The sequence below is a fragment of the Panthera onca genome, chromosome D3 (assembly GCF_046562875.1).
Source record: "Panthera onca isolate mPanOnc1 chromosome D3, mPanOnc1 haplotype 2, whole genome shotgun sequence".
Taxonomy (NCBI): domain Eukaryota; kingdom Metazoa; phylum Chordata; class Mammalia; order Carnivora; family Felidae; genus Panthera; species Panthera onca.
The window spans coordinates 8128760-8143412 of record NC_138350.1 but is presented as its reverse complement, the minus strand read 5'-3'; the positions used below and the strand labels follow the sequence as shown (position 1 = coordinate 8143412).

The window sequence follows — 14653 nt, the reverse complement described above, 5'->3', positions numbered from 1 at the left end:
CCCACTGGCAACCACCAGTTTGTTCTCTGTGTTTAGCTTTCTGTTTTTTGTTAAAAAAAAAACAAAACAAACAACAACAACCCTTTTTTTAATGTTTACTTATTTTTGGGAGAGAGAGAGAGAGGGAGGGAGGGGCAGAAGGAGAGGGAGACACAGAATCCAAAGCAGGCTCCAGGCTCTGAGCTGTCAGCTGTCAGCGCGGAGCCTGACGCAGGGCTCGAACCCATGAACTGTACAGTCATGACCTGAGCTGAAGTTGGATGCTCAACTGACTGAGCCACCCAGGTGCCCGTTTTTTGGGGTTTTTTTTGAAAAAAAAAATTTAAAGTTTATTTTTTGAGAGAGAGAGAGAGAGAGAGAGAGAGAGAGAGAGAGAGAACAAGTGGAGGAGGGTCAGAGAGAAGTAGAGGCAGAATCCCAAGCAGGCTCTGCAATACCAGTGCAGAGCCCGATGTGGGGCTTGAACTCAAGAACTGTGAGACCATGACCTGAGCCGAGATCAAGAGTCGGACGCTTAACCGACTACGCCACCCAGGCCCCCCCGCCCCGCCCCGTTTTTATTTTGTTTGTGTTTGTTCATTTGTTTTGTCTTTTATACTCCACATGGAAGTGAAATCATATGGTACTTGTTTTTCTCTGATTTATTTTACTTAGTGTAATGCTTTTTAGGTCCATTCTGGGTATACTACATTTTAGTTACGCATTTATCAGTTGATGGACATTTCATTTATTTCTACTTTTTGATTGTCATGAATAATTCTGCTGGGATCATTGATGTTCTGATTTTTGTGTGGATATTTTGTTTTCATTTCTTTTGAGCATATACTTAGGGGTGGAATTGCTCGGACATATGTGAGAACTCAAAGTTTAACCTTTTAAGGGAACTGCTGGGATGGTTTTTGAGAGTGGCTGTGTCATTTTACCATCCCATCAGCAGTATGAGGGCTCCAGTTTTTCTATCCCTTCATCAGCAGTTGTCTGTCTTTTTTATTATAGCTATCCTGGTGGGTGGTTGTGAAGTAGTATCTCACGTGGTTTTGTTTTGCATTTCTGTAGTGATTAATGATGTGAATCTTTTCATGTGCTTATCGAAAGTGTATAATCTCCTTTGGAAGAAGGTCTATACAGATCTTTGCCCACACTTTAAATTAGATTATCTTTTATTACTAAGTTGTAAGAATTCCTTAAATATTCTGGATACCATTCATCCCCTTATCAGACATGATATGTTTTCCCCATTATGCGGGTTGTCTTTTCACTTTTTTGCTGGTGTCCTTTAAAGCACAGAAGGTTTCGGTTTGGATGAAGTCCAGTTTATCTTTGTTTTCTTTGTTGTTGTTTGTGCTTTTTGTGTCCTATCTAAGCAAGTTGCTTACTCCGAGATTATGAAGATTTGTTCCTCTGCTTTCCTGTAAGATTTTTATAGTTTTAGCTCTCATATTTAGGTGTCTGATCCATTTTGAGTTAATTTTTACATGAAGTCTGAGGTAGGGCTCCAGCTTCATGGTTTTTTACATGTGCATATCCAAGTACAGTATTTTGAAAAGACTGTTCTTTTTCCCATTGAACTGTCTTGGCACCTTTGTTGTTGAAGTTACATTGATTATAAATGTAAAGATTTACTTCTGGACTCTCAGTGATATCCCATAGATTTGTATTATCTGTCCTTATGCCAGTATTATACTGTTTTGATTACTGTACCTTTGAGTAAGTTTTGAATTCAAGTGTCAATCTTCCAAGTATGTTTTTTTTCAAGATTGGCTGTTCTGAGTCCCTTGCATTTCCATGTGATTTTAGGATCATCTTGTCAATTTCTGCAAAATGACAGCCGGGATTTTTAATAGGGATTGCATTGAATCTAGAGATAATTTTGGGATATGTTACCATAAATCTTCTAGTCGAAGCACATAATACATCTTTCCATTTACTTAGGTCATCTTTAATTTTCTTCAGAAATGTTTTGTAGTTACCAGTGTACAAGGTTCACACTTCTCTTGATAGCTTTATTGCTAAGTATTCTATTTTTTTGGATAAAAAATACCCGAAATGGGGGCGGCTGGGTGGCTCAGTCAGTGAGGCCTTCAACTTCAGCTCAGGTCATGATCTCACAGTTTGTGGGTTCGAGTTCTGTGCTGGCAGCTCAGAACCTGGAGCTTGCTTCAAATTCTGTGTCCCCCTCTTTCTCTGCCCCTCCCCTGCTCATACTCTGTATCTGTCTTTCAAATATAAACATTAAAAAAAATCCAAAATGGAATTTGTTATTGTAAATGGAATTTAAAAATTGTTTCTCGTTTTCAGATTAGAGCAGTATTGTTTTACAGTCTTTATACCTAATGTAAATCTTTCTTTTGACTCTTAGTAGGATAGACACTAAATTTTGAGCTTTAAGTGAGAACATACTTTGAGCTTGTCTGTTCTGCTTCTGTATTGCTTATTTATTAATTTTCCACTGATTATGCCATTTATGCACGTCTGCTTTGTAAAATTCCTTGTCTGCAATAACCAAAACAACTTTGTAGTTAATATTTTAGAGGGTCAGATATTTGTTGTGTTTCAAAGTAACAGTATTTTATAAAACAACTTTTGGAGATAAAAGCCAAAACTTTCTTTCCTTTGAAGCAAATGATAAGTAAGAGTGGACAACCTAAAATATCTAGTCTAGATTGAGTCTTAGAGACTATGTAAGCTGAACTGGATTTACCCTTTTAGCTCATAGTACACTTCCAAAGTAGTCCCATCTTTTTCATCCATCCTTTTTCTTGAACTGCTTGTAGTGAAATAACAGACACAAGGACTATTTTGGCTTATGTTTGGGAAGAAAGTTACTGTTTTCTTCCTTTTACCTTGCTTTGTAAACTTTTCCTTGATAATGTCACATCCTCATTCTTTTCTTCCTCTCTGTTTCCCTGGATAGTTTGTATCCAAACATTACTGTAATTTCCTAGTTAACTTCCTTCCAGATCCTGTCACTTCCAGTCAGTCTTGGACATTAGCACAAAGAAATTCTTAAGCATTGCTTTTATTTTCATTTCTTAAAAATCTACAGTATCCCCTGTTGCTTACAAAATAAAGTTGAGATGCTGTACCTTAACATTCAGGGCCCTTCCCAGGGGAACTTCTCTTTTTTCTTTTTCTTTTTTTATTAAAAAAATTTTTAAAAATATTTATTTATTTTTGAGACAGTGCAAGAGACAGCGTGCAAGCAATGGAGGGGCAGACAGAGGGAGACACAGAATCTGAAGCAGGCTCCAGGCTCTGAACTGTCAGCCCAGAACCTAATGCGGGGCTCGAACTCACGAACTGTGAGATCATGACCTGAGCCGAAGTTGGACGTTTAACCGACTGAGCCGCTCAAGCGCCCCTTCTTTTTTTATCTTAGTGTAAGAGAGAGAGAGAGCGGGTGGAAAGGGACAGAGGGGAGCGGGGAGAGAGAGAGAGAGAGATAATCCTAAGCAGCCTCCATACTCAATGCGGAGCCTGTCGCCTGGCTCAGCCCCACAACCTTGGATTCACAACCTGAGGGGAAACTGAGAGTCAGATGCTAAACCAACTGAGCCACCCAGGTGCCCCTGACTACTAAAACTTACTGTTTTATTTATAGCACAGTAGTTTGTTTTCCCCTGCCTCCAATGAAATGTCACGTTGAACATGTTTACAACAAAGTAGTGGTGAGAGGAAAGTTGGGAAGGGAGTGGTGTCCTAGAACCTTGACTTATCCAGCTTTCCTTTTGTCTGTTGAGGTACCCGTAAGAAATCATAAGGTTCATGGAACAAAGTTGGAGAGCCAGTTGTTTACCTCATGTACCGAATACTCAGCATTCCTATACTCTGTGTGTGACATCTTTTTTCTCCTAATGCATTATAATTTTCTGCAGTTTAGAAACATAGTTTATAGAACTAGGGATGTGTACTCCCCATGGTGGCTAGCATTATGTTGTACAGATAGAAGGTGGTACCCAACATATATTTATTTCCCAATTGATATTTAAAAAATTTTATTATACTTACTACATTCAAATCAGAGGAAAGCTAGTTTTGTTTTTTCCTTACTTAGACATATTGCCATAAGACTATTAGAAACTGGAATTACCACTGATTTTCAGGAAACTCAAGAAAGCAGTTGTTTCTAGCCATTCTAAAAATGGCTTTCCTACAACATGACATATCCAGATTATATTTTTCTTATAGAAGATTGCTTCTAGGCAATCTTAATATCCTTCTAGGCATTTTAATTTTGTTTTAAAATATAAAAAACAAAATCCTAAGTGTTAACTTTAACATAAGGCCCAAATGATTCTTACACAAGTGAGAAAAGACAGAAACACAGGTAAGGGAGTTAAGTATTAAAACATACATACATACAGTCTATTTGAAGTTACTTTAAAATAATTAATTTGCTTTTCGTATTGTGTGTGTTAGAAATGCATATGTATTTGGATTTATATCAGTGTGTACAATGTATTCATTTGTGAAGAGTAGTATCAAATCAACTTGTTTGAAACCGTAAGATTAAAAGATACCATACCTTAGAGAATCATTTATTTTTATTTTTGTGCTAACCAGGGTAAAAACACCCCCCTTTCTGCTTGTGGGTCACAAAACTCATTTTCCTTGCTCAGTGCCCTAGAGGCAAAGATAGGATTAATTGGTTCTTCTCTGTTTGAAAAAATGACATCCTTTTCTATTATAGTAGGAAATTATTTTTAAATGACTTAAAATTTTGTATAAGATTTAGGGATACAAGTGGTTGGCCTTCTGTTAATTTTGTTGTGTTGGTGTGTCCTATCCTGTAACAATGTTGTTGGGTGTCACGTGACTGTGGACCAGTGTGTTCTTCCTTATGTTAGCCTCTCCATCTACTGGAAAGTCACAGTTTTGCCACTTTTGTATTTTATTTTATTAAACAAGACTTTTTTTAAATTAAGATTTTATTTTTAAGTAATCTCTATACCCAACATGGTGCATAAGCTCAGAACCCCAAGATTGAGAAGTCATATGCTCCACTTACTGAGCCAGCTAGACATCCATACAGAAAACACTTTTTTTTTTTTTTAACCTCTTAAAATTTTTTTTTTAAAGATGTTTTATTTATTTTTGAGACAGAGAGAAAGCATGAGCTGGGAAGGGGCAGAGAGAGGGAGACAGGAAACCGAAGCGGGTTCCATGCTGACAGCAGAGAGCCTGATGTGGGGCTCGAACTCATGAGTGATGATCTGAGCTGAAGTCAGACGCTCAGCTGATGGAGCCACCCAGACACCCCTAAAAAATTTTTTTTGTATTTATTCATTTTTGAGAGCGACAGAGACCGAGCACGAGTGGGGGAAGAGCAGAGAGAGAGAAGGAGACACGGAATCCAAAGCAGGCTTTTGGCTCCCAGCTGTCAGCATAGAGCCCAACGCAGGGCTTGAACCCTCAAACCTTGAGATTATGACCTGAGCCAAAGTTGGATGCTTAACTGACTTGAGCCACTCGGGCATCTCTCCACAAAAGACTTTGAAAGACAGGTGTTTGGTTGAGAATTTCAGCTGCTGGCACAAGAAGATACAAGTAGAGATGGCTTTGTTGCTTCTTTCGGGGCGGGGGGTGGGGGGTGGTATGTGCATTGCAGAGAGAGATCCTTGTTTCTTGTCCTGACCCTGCCATGTCTGAAGTCAGGATGAGGTATATTTTATTTTTAATAATTTGTATTAGCTCTTCCCAGTTTGTTGTCTCTCCCAAATTTTCCAGGTAAAGAAAAAACTTTGGGGCTGACTTTCTATGGATCTATCTAACCTCAAAGACTTGAATTTTGTGGTAATACAATGTCATCTCCGTGGTATATCAGATAAACTACTTATAGCATGTAAAAAACATAATTACTTATTTTGAAAGAGAGCAGGGAAAGGGCAGAGAGAGAGGTGGGGTGAGAGAATCCCAAGTAGGGTCCATCTACACTGTCAGTGCAGAGCCTGATGCTGGGCTCGAACTCAAGAACCGTGAGGTCATGACCTGAGCTGAAACCAAGAGTTGGACTCTCAACTGACTCATGCACCCGTTAGCATTTTAAATATTAAATAGTTCTGTTTGATATGCCCAGAATTAAAATTAGGAAATAGTTGTGGTCATTCATAATGGAACGTATCTGGTGCTGCATTTTTTAGTGGGCAAGTGCTGTTGTCTGGTGTATTTTATAACTGTAGCCGATTGGTGTTTAGAACAGAAGAGTATAAACCTTTGAAATGCATTCAAGTTTCCCATGGTTTTGTGGCTGGGACCCTGATACCTTCAGATGTTTTTGCAATGGTAGATGTAAGAATTAATTCTCAGGTTGGTCATTTGGAACAGAACACTATTCCTGTGTAAACTTACGTCTTCTAAGCTATGTTATTCAGTACCTTTCATTTCTATCTTATTTTAGCCGTCTGCTTTCATGACTTTGTCATCATCTGTAACTGCTTTTCTTTCATAGTGCCCTCCCCCCCCCCCCCCCCCCCCCAGGGTCTGCTCTGATCATGGTCAGCTTAATCTTTACTCTTCTACTCCCTTTTTTCCTGTCCCTTTTAGGACTCTGACCTTTCCATGGCCATCTTTTTTTTTTTTTTTTTTTTTTTTTTTAAACCTGTTTCTGCCACCTTTATCACCCCCTTTTTTAAAAAAAAATTTTTTTACGTTTATTTATTTATTTTTTTGAGAGACCTAGAACACAAGTTGGGGAGGGGCAGAGAGAGAAGGAGACACAGAATCCGAAGTAGGCTCCAGGCTCCGAGCTGTCAGCACAGAGCCCGATGCGGGGCTCAAACTCACAAACCGTGAGATCGTGACTTGAACCGAAGTTGGATGCTTAACTGACTGAGCCACCCAGGCACCCCTGTGATCACCCTTTTTGATTCCTTACTCTGTCACCTCATTTCCTTTATCTATCACAGAATGTTCTTTCTTCTTGCTTTTCAGAACATATAGGCAGAGTCCTTAACCTGGATCCATGGATTCCCAAATGGTTCATGGAGAGGATTCAGGGCATTGATAAACTTGGATGGGAAAAAATATTACATCTTTGTTTTCACTAGTTTCTGATTGAAATTTAGCATTTCTGGGTGCCTGGCTGGCTCAGTCAGTGGAACATGTGACTCTTGATCTCGGGGTCATGAGTTCGAGCCCCACCTGGGGTGTAGAGATTACTTACAATCAAGCAAAAAAGAAATTTAGCATTTCTTTTCCATTAACAAATCGTTAGTATTAGCAGTATCTGTGACTTTAGCACTTATAGAACTCAGTTAATTTCATATCACTTGTATAGATGTAGATATCTTTTTTTTTTTTTTTAAATTTTTTTTTTTCAACGTTTTTTTATTTATTTTTGGGACAGAGAGAGACAGAGCATGAACGGGGGAGGGGCAGAGAGAGAGGGAGACACAGAATCGGAAACAGGCTCCAGGCTCCGAGCCATCAGCCCAGAGCCCGACGCGGGGCTCGAACTCACGGACCGCGAGATCGTGACCTGGCTGAAGTCGGACGCTTAACCGACTGCGCCACCCAGGCGCCCCTAGATGTAGATATCTTGACATGTTATGCTCCTCACCTTTTGAAAATTATAGTATTAAATTTGCTGTTAGATCTTATAGATTAATGCATTAATAAAGAAGCATGTGTATTACTGTTGCACTGATTTGGATTTTCAGATTTTGATGCCTACATTTCATTATATTTGATCTCTTTTGATTTCCGATTTATTTTATGCGTTTAAATCCATAGGCTCCCCCCAAATGCTAAGGGGGATCCATGGATAAAAGAAAGGTTAAGAATCCCTAATCTAGATAAAGGTTCCCTGTGCCCCATCTCCTTGCATTTCTCTCATTATTATTTTATTATTTTTTAAGTAAGCTGTGTGCCCAACGTGGGGCTTGAACTCAGGACCCCAAGATGAAGAATCACATGCTCTAATGACTGAGCCAGCTAGGCCCTCCCCACCCCCCTTTGAATTTCTCTCTTACTCCTTTTTCTCCCTCTTGCCTGAGAACGCCTCCATTTGTCTCCTTATTTTGTTGTGCCTGTGCACACATCTTGGCCCCTTACTGTGTTCATTATCCCCATCTCGTTTCTGTTTTTTTTTTTTTTTTTTTTTTCTTTTCTAACATGTATCTTGTTTTAATACTTTGCAGAAATATATGTAGATAAAAACCTCAGTATTTTATAAAATATAACTAATGCTTTAACCTCTAGTATGTGTAGTCTTTGTGTAATCATTTTTGTTACTTGAAGATTTGGGATAATCAGGGAACACTACTATTGATTGATTGTTGTTTTGTGTGTGTGTGTGTGTGTGTGTGTGTGTGTGTGTGTGTGTGTGTGTCTGTGTGTCTGTGTTTTAAACTTTAATTCCAATATGGTTAACATACAGTGTTATATTCGATATACATGTACAATATAGTGATTCAGCACTTCTATACATTACTCATTGCTCATCATGGTAAATGTTCTCTTAATCCCCATCACCGTTTCACCCATTCACCCTCCCCGACCCACCTCCTTTGTAGTAACCATCAGTTGTCTGTAGTTAAGAGTCTTTTCTTGGTTTGTGTCTTTTCTCTCTCTCTTTTTTTTTTTTTCTTTGTTCATTTTTTTCTTAAATTCCATGTATGGGTGAAATCATATGATATTTATCTTTCTCTGACTTTTTTCACTCAGCATTATACTCTCTAGATCCATCCATGTTGTTGCAAATGGCAATTCGTTCTTTTTATGGCTAAATAATATTCCATTGTATATACCACCTCTTTATCCATTCATGTATCAGTAGACACTGGGCTGTTTCCATAATTTGGTTATTGTAAATAATGCTGCAATAAACAGGCACATGTATCTTTTTGATTTAGTGTTTTCATATTCTTTTGAGTAAATTACCCAGTAGCGGAATTACTGTATTGTATGGTAATTTTATTTTAAAGTTTTGGGGGAAGCTCCACACTGGTTTTCACAGTGGCTGCACCAGTTTGCATTCCCAGCAGTACACACAAGGATTTTAAATAAGAAATTTATTTATTCATCTATTTGTTTATTTTTTTATTTAAAGAAAGGGACGGTGCCTGGCTGGCTCAGCTGGTGGAGCATGTGACTTTTGATCTTGGGGTCTGGAGTTTGAGCCCCACTTTGCACGTAGGGATTACTAAAAAAACAAAAAGTGCTCAAGGATTCTTCACATCCTTGCCATCACTTGTTGTTTCTTGTGGTGTTAATTTTAGCCATTCTGAAGGTATGAGGTGATATCTCATTGTGGTTTTTGATTTGCATTTCCCTGATAATGCGTGATGTTGAGCATCTTTTCATGTGTCTGGCTATCTCTATGTCGTCTTTGGAGAAATGTCCATGTTTTCTGCCCTTTTTTAAAAATTTTGTTTTTTTATTTTAGAGAGGATGAGTAGGGGAGGGGCAGAGAGAGGGGGAGAGAGAATCTGTAGAGCTCAATCCCACGACCCTGGGATCGTGACCTGAGCTGAGGTGAAGATTTGGATGCTCAACTGACTAAGCCACCCAGGTGCCCCTCTGCCCATTGTTTAATTGTGTTTTTGTTTTGTTTTGTTTTGTTTTTTGGTGTTGAGTTGTAGAAGTTCTTTATTATTCTGGATACTTAAAAAAAATTTTTTTTAAATGTTTATTTAAAAAATTTTTTTTTTAACGTTTATTTATTTTTGAGACAGAGAGAGACAGAGCATGAACGGGGGAGGGGCAGAGAGAGAGGGAGACACAGAATCCGAAGCAGGCTCCAGGCTCTGAGCTGTCAGCACACAGCCCAACGCGGGGCTCGAACTCACGGACCGTGAGATCATGACCTGAGTTGAAGTCGGGTGCTTAACCGACTGAGCCACCCAGGCGCCCCTTTAATGTTTATTTTTAAGAGAGACAGTGTGTGAGCAGGGGGAGGGGCAGAGAGAGAGGGAGACACAGAATCTGAAGCAGGCTCCAGGCTCTGAGCTGTCAGCACAGAGCCCGACGCAGGGCTCAAACCCACAAACTGGGGGCGCCTGGGTGGCTCAGTCAGTTAAGCGTCCGACTTCGGCTCAGGTCATGATCTCGCGGTCCGTGAGTTCAAGCCCCGCGTCAGGCTCTGTGCTGACTGCTCAGAGCCTGGAGCCTGTTTTGGATTCTGTGTCTCCCTCTCTCTGACCCTCCCCCGTTCATGCTCTGTCTCTGTCTCAAAAATAAATAAACGTTAAAAAAAAAAAAAAAAAAAAAAAACCCACAAACTGCAAGATCATGACCTGAGCCGAAGTCGCACCCTTAACCAACTGAGCCACCCAGGCCCCCCTATTTTGGATACTTTTTACTGGATAGGGCTTTTGCAAATACCTTCTACTCAATAGGTTCTGTTTTAGTTTTGTTGATTGTTTCCTTTGATTCTGTTTCTGCTATTTTGATGTGGTCCCAATAGTTTATTTTGCTTTTGTCATTGTCAGAGAAATTATTGCCCGTGCCCTCTTCTAGGATTTTTAGATCCCCACATTTAGATCCCTAATCCATTTTGAGTTATTTTTGTTTAGGGTCCAGTTTCATTCCCCATCTTGTTTCTTTGTACTGTTCTTTAATATTATTTATGTATTATGTGGTTTAGTATATGCTTATAGTATAAAAAGTCATACAGAACAGAGGAATGTAAAAAAAGGGTAATATGCCTCTGGCTTCCAATTCCACTACCCTGGGGAGGTCTGTGGACTAGTGTACAATTTGGAAAATTTTTATCTTAGTGATATTCAAGTCTATTTTAGACCTAACCCTCTACTTCCCCCTACTTAATTCCTGCTTTGTGTTTTTGAAGGCATAGATCAGCTGTCACTTGTAAAGCCACAGCCTTTTATTCCTCAGAACTTAAATTTTAATACTTTTTACATTAGATTCTAAAAGATTTGCTTCATGTCTGTAACTACTCTCCTACATGTGGGAGCTCCTTCAGGAAAAGGCAGGGATTGTGTCTTAGGCCCTAGCCTCTCCAAAGTCAGTGACTAAGACACTGTAGGTACTCAGTAAATGTTAAGAATGAATAAATGGCCTCTCAGTTTCCAGGATGGCATCCACTGTAACTGATACACTGCGTAAAATGGTCCACATATAACAGATGGTATATGGTGAGAATACTTTTTTCAAAGTTCTCGAAAAAAAATCACAGTATTCTTAATTGATCAAAACAGAACAATAGCATTGGAATAAATTTTAAAAAATTGATCTAGAACTTCAGTGAGAAAAAGCAGATTTAGTTGAGAGATGAAATGGGCAGCCTAGGGGTTTGGCAAAGACTTCTGGAAGCACATTTGACTATTACTGATGTTAAGTCTGGTAATGATTTTTAAATTTAATCTAGTTTTATGTCATCATGTGGTTTTAATAAATTTATATTTATTCGTAATGTGTCACTAGCATTTCACTTATTTCGCTATTATTCTGATCCTTTAAAAAGGCCTCAGACAACTTGGAGTGATTTTTCAGAATCATAATTGGGAGGTAAAAGAGGAAGAACTGAGGAGCAGAGCTCATATCGTATTTCCTGGGTGTGGGACTGAGGGATACTCAGGAGAGAGGTGGTGCTTTGGTTGAAACACTTCTTTCTTTTTTTTTTTTTAATTTATTTTTTAAAGTTTATTTTTATTTTTGAGAGAGACAAAAACAGCATGAGTAGGGGAGGGACAGAGAGAGAAGGAGAGAGAGAATCCCAAGCAGGCTCTGTGCCATCAGCACAGAGATGTGGGACTTGAACTCAGGAAACCTCAGGAAACCGTGAGATCATCACCTGATCCGAAACCAGGAGTCAGAGGCTTAACTGACTGAGCCACCCAGGCGTCCCAAAACACTTCTTTATTATTACCACCAGGTGGCACCACTGGCCCAGGGTGACTAGGTTTCTGCCCAGAATGAGAAGGGAAGGTTTTGAGAGCCCATCGCTGTGGGGGTAACATAGAGGGGTTTGCGGGTGTGTGTGTGTGTGTGTGTCAGAGGGAGGTACATGTATACCCTTTTCCCCTCTAGTCTAGAGCTTTTGGTAAACTGAATGTGTATAAGGCAGGGAATGAAGTACATGAAGAATTTAAACCTTTATTATCTTATCTGATAATTTTTATTGTTTTTCTTTTTTTCTTTCTATGCCTGTAGTTCCTTCAGAAACAGGTAACATTTTTCTGACAGCCTCTTTGTATTCTTGCATCTTGCTTTTATAATGCTTATGTTTCTTACCATAGAGGGTAATGGAAAATTAACATACTCTCACATGACATTGGAAAAATCTGCATGCAAATTGCCACAGTTGCGATTAGATTATAGACAATTAATTTTCCAAACTTTGCAGAAATCCTGGCTACAACATTTTACTATTTAAGACCAACATTGTTTTTTCAAAAATCCAAACATGGGCGCCTGAGTGGCTCACAGTCAGGTGTCTGACTCTTGATTTTGGGTCAGGTTATGATCTCACAGTCGTGAGATTGAGCCCCGCCATCAAGCTCTGCTCTGTGTGTGAAGCCTGCTTGAGATTCTGTCTCTCCCTTTCCCTCTGCCCCTTTCCTGCTTGCAGCTGTGCACGCATGCACGCACTGTCTCAAACAATCCAAACATTGAATTTTCAGAATTTACAGTGTTAGATATTGTTCACAGTGTAGAATGAAATATCCAGGTCTTGCCTCCTTGTAGCTGATAATTATAGAGTGTTGGCCTGAAATATGGTGTTTATGACCAGGGTTTTCCCCAGTATCCTAACACTATAGCTTCATTTTTGTGCTCTCTACTTCTGTTCATCTTTTTTACATCTTTCTCTAAACTCTTTACTCGTCTTTAAAAAGGGACTTTCTGTGGTGCCTGGGTGGGTTTTTTTTTTTTAATGTTTATTTTTGAGGGGGAGAGAAAGAGAGAGAGACCGAGTGTGAGCAGGGAAGGGGCAGAAGGAGAGGGAGACACAGGATCTGAAGTAGGCTCTAGGCTTTGAGCTGTCTGCACAGAGCCTGACGCAGGGCTCGAACCCATGAACTATGAGATCTTGACTTGAGCCGAAGTTGGATGCTTTACCGACTCTTGAGTTTGGCTCATGTCATGGTCTCCTGATTCATGAGTTGGAGCCCATGTTGGGATCTGCCCTGACTGTGGGGAGCCTGCTTGGGATTCTCCCTCCCTCTCCCTCTCTCTAGATCTCCCCTGCCCCTGCCCTGCTCACAGGTTCACTCTGTCTCAGATAAACAAACCTTAAATAAAAAAGGACTTTCTTTTGAGGAGGATTTAAAAGCAAGAAATATCAGTATTAAGAGAAACACAACTTTTGTGTTTTCTTTTCCCCCTTTCTGCCTTGAAAGAAAACTGTCATGCTAAGTAACAACATGTGAGTAGTTTACTCCTTTTACAAGATCGGTATTATAAACAGAAGATTTAAGATAACAATACAGTATTGAAAAAAATCGGTTACTTATTAATGGACTCTTAATACAGCCTAAAATTGTGATCAGCAGATTAAAACTTGGTTCAGTGAAGTGTTAGATGCTTGCTTTTCCACATTGGGTCCCTTTTGGTTTTGTGTAGGATAATACTGATAAGAACACATTTATCAATTTGAGGACAGCTTGACTCAGTCCTTGTCTTTCCTGAACACTTTGACAGACACACACGCGCACTTCCGTGAGAATAAGTCCATTTATGTGGTTCTGTAAAAATATCTCTTGCTGCTTTGAGCTTTAATTTCTTGAATAAAAAGAGTATCCTCTTCAATTCTGGGTTGCCACGTAAGTAAATGCTTTATGCACTGAAGCAGATGCCTTTCAAAAAACTAGTGTAATTAAAACATGAATAGGATCAGCAGTATAAGTTAATAATCGTAATAATCGTATTGCTTACTGCAAAACAGGACATGACTGGCTTGAATTTTCCTGTATTATAGTTTTCTGTTCAGTTTTTGCGAGAAAATAGGGAATTTTAGTAAGTTCAGGAAGTTATGACTGACGTTCTCTTGAAGTTTTACTGGCAAAATTAATTTTTACCAAGAATTCGTGCAACCATAAGGTGATATAGAATATGGCTCGTATCAGGTGAATGTCACGTAAGGCCAAGTTTTTGGGACCATTAGTGTCTTCCATCTGAAGGTGTCATTATGAGGACAGCAGCATTCTGTTAGACCCTCTTAGAGAGCTTTTCCAAGGTGCGCTCATCTTCCGGTGGATGCTCTGTCCCACTCCTCGCTAAGGCGTGCTGTTGTTGGGATCCCCCCTGTTATGCTCTTAGCTCTTGTAATTGCTAGTAATAGGAGCTACGCTGCTGGAAGAGCTGGCCGCTAAGCCCACAGGTGCAGTTATGCTTTTATTTCCTGGTGTGCACGCACACACACCCATCCATCCCTAGTTTGGGATGAGAGGAGGTAAGAGCTAGTAGTGACACTGGGCTTGTAGTGCCATGCCTAAATTGGCTGGCTCGAATTTCTTTGGAATCACCTTGCCCACTGGGGAGCCAATGACCGTTATAGAAATCGTACCAAATAAAAAAAATCCCTCCGGAATTTTCTCTTTTAAGAGACACCGCTGTTGATACTTCCTTTTCCCACTTCTTGGTGGCAGCTTATAGTAAGGGTGAAGGCATAGTGACTGGGAGCTAGTATCTTCTAGCAGAAAAGTGTGATTCCCTAGCCCTGTGCTAGGTGGTAACCCTGTGGGCCCAGCCA

General features: G+C 39.7%; 1 protein-coding gene across 13 annotated transcripts in view; it reads left to right on the top strand.

Annotated features, from left to right (window-relative positions):
• The window catches only part of ATXN2 (ataxin 2), a 128332-nt gene that overhangs the window by 51437 nt on the left and 62242 nt on the right, over window positions 1–14653 (top strand). The gene's annotated exons all lie outside the window — the stretch shown is intronic.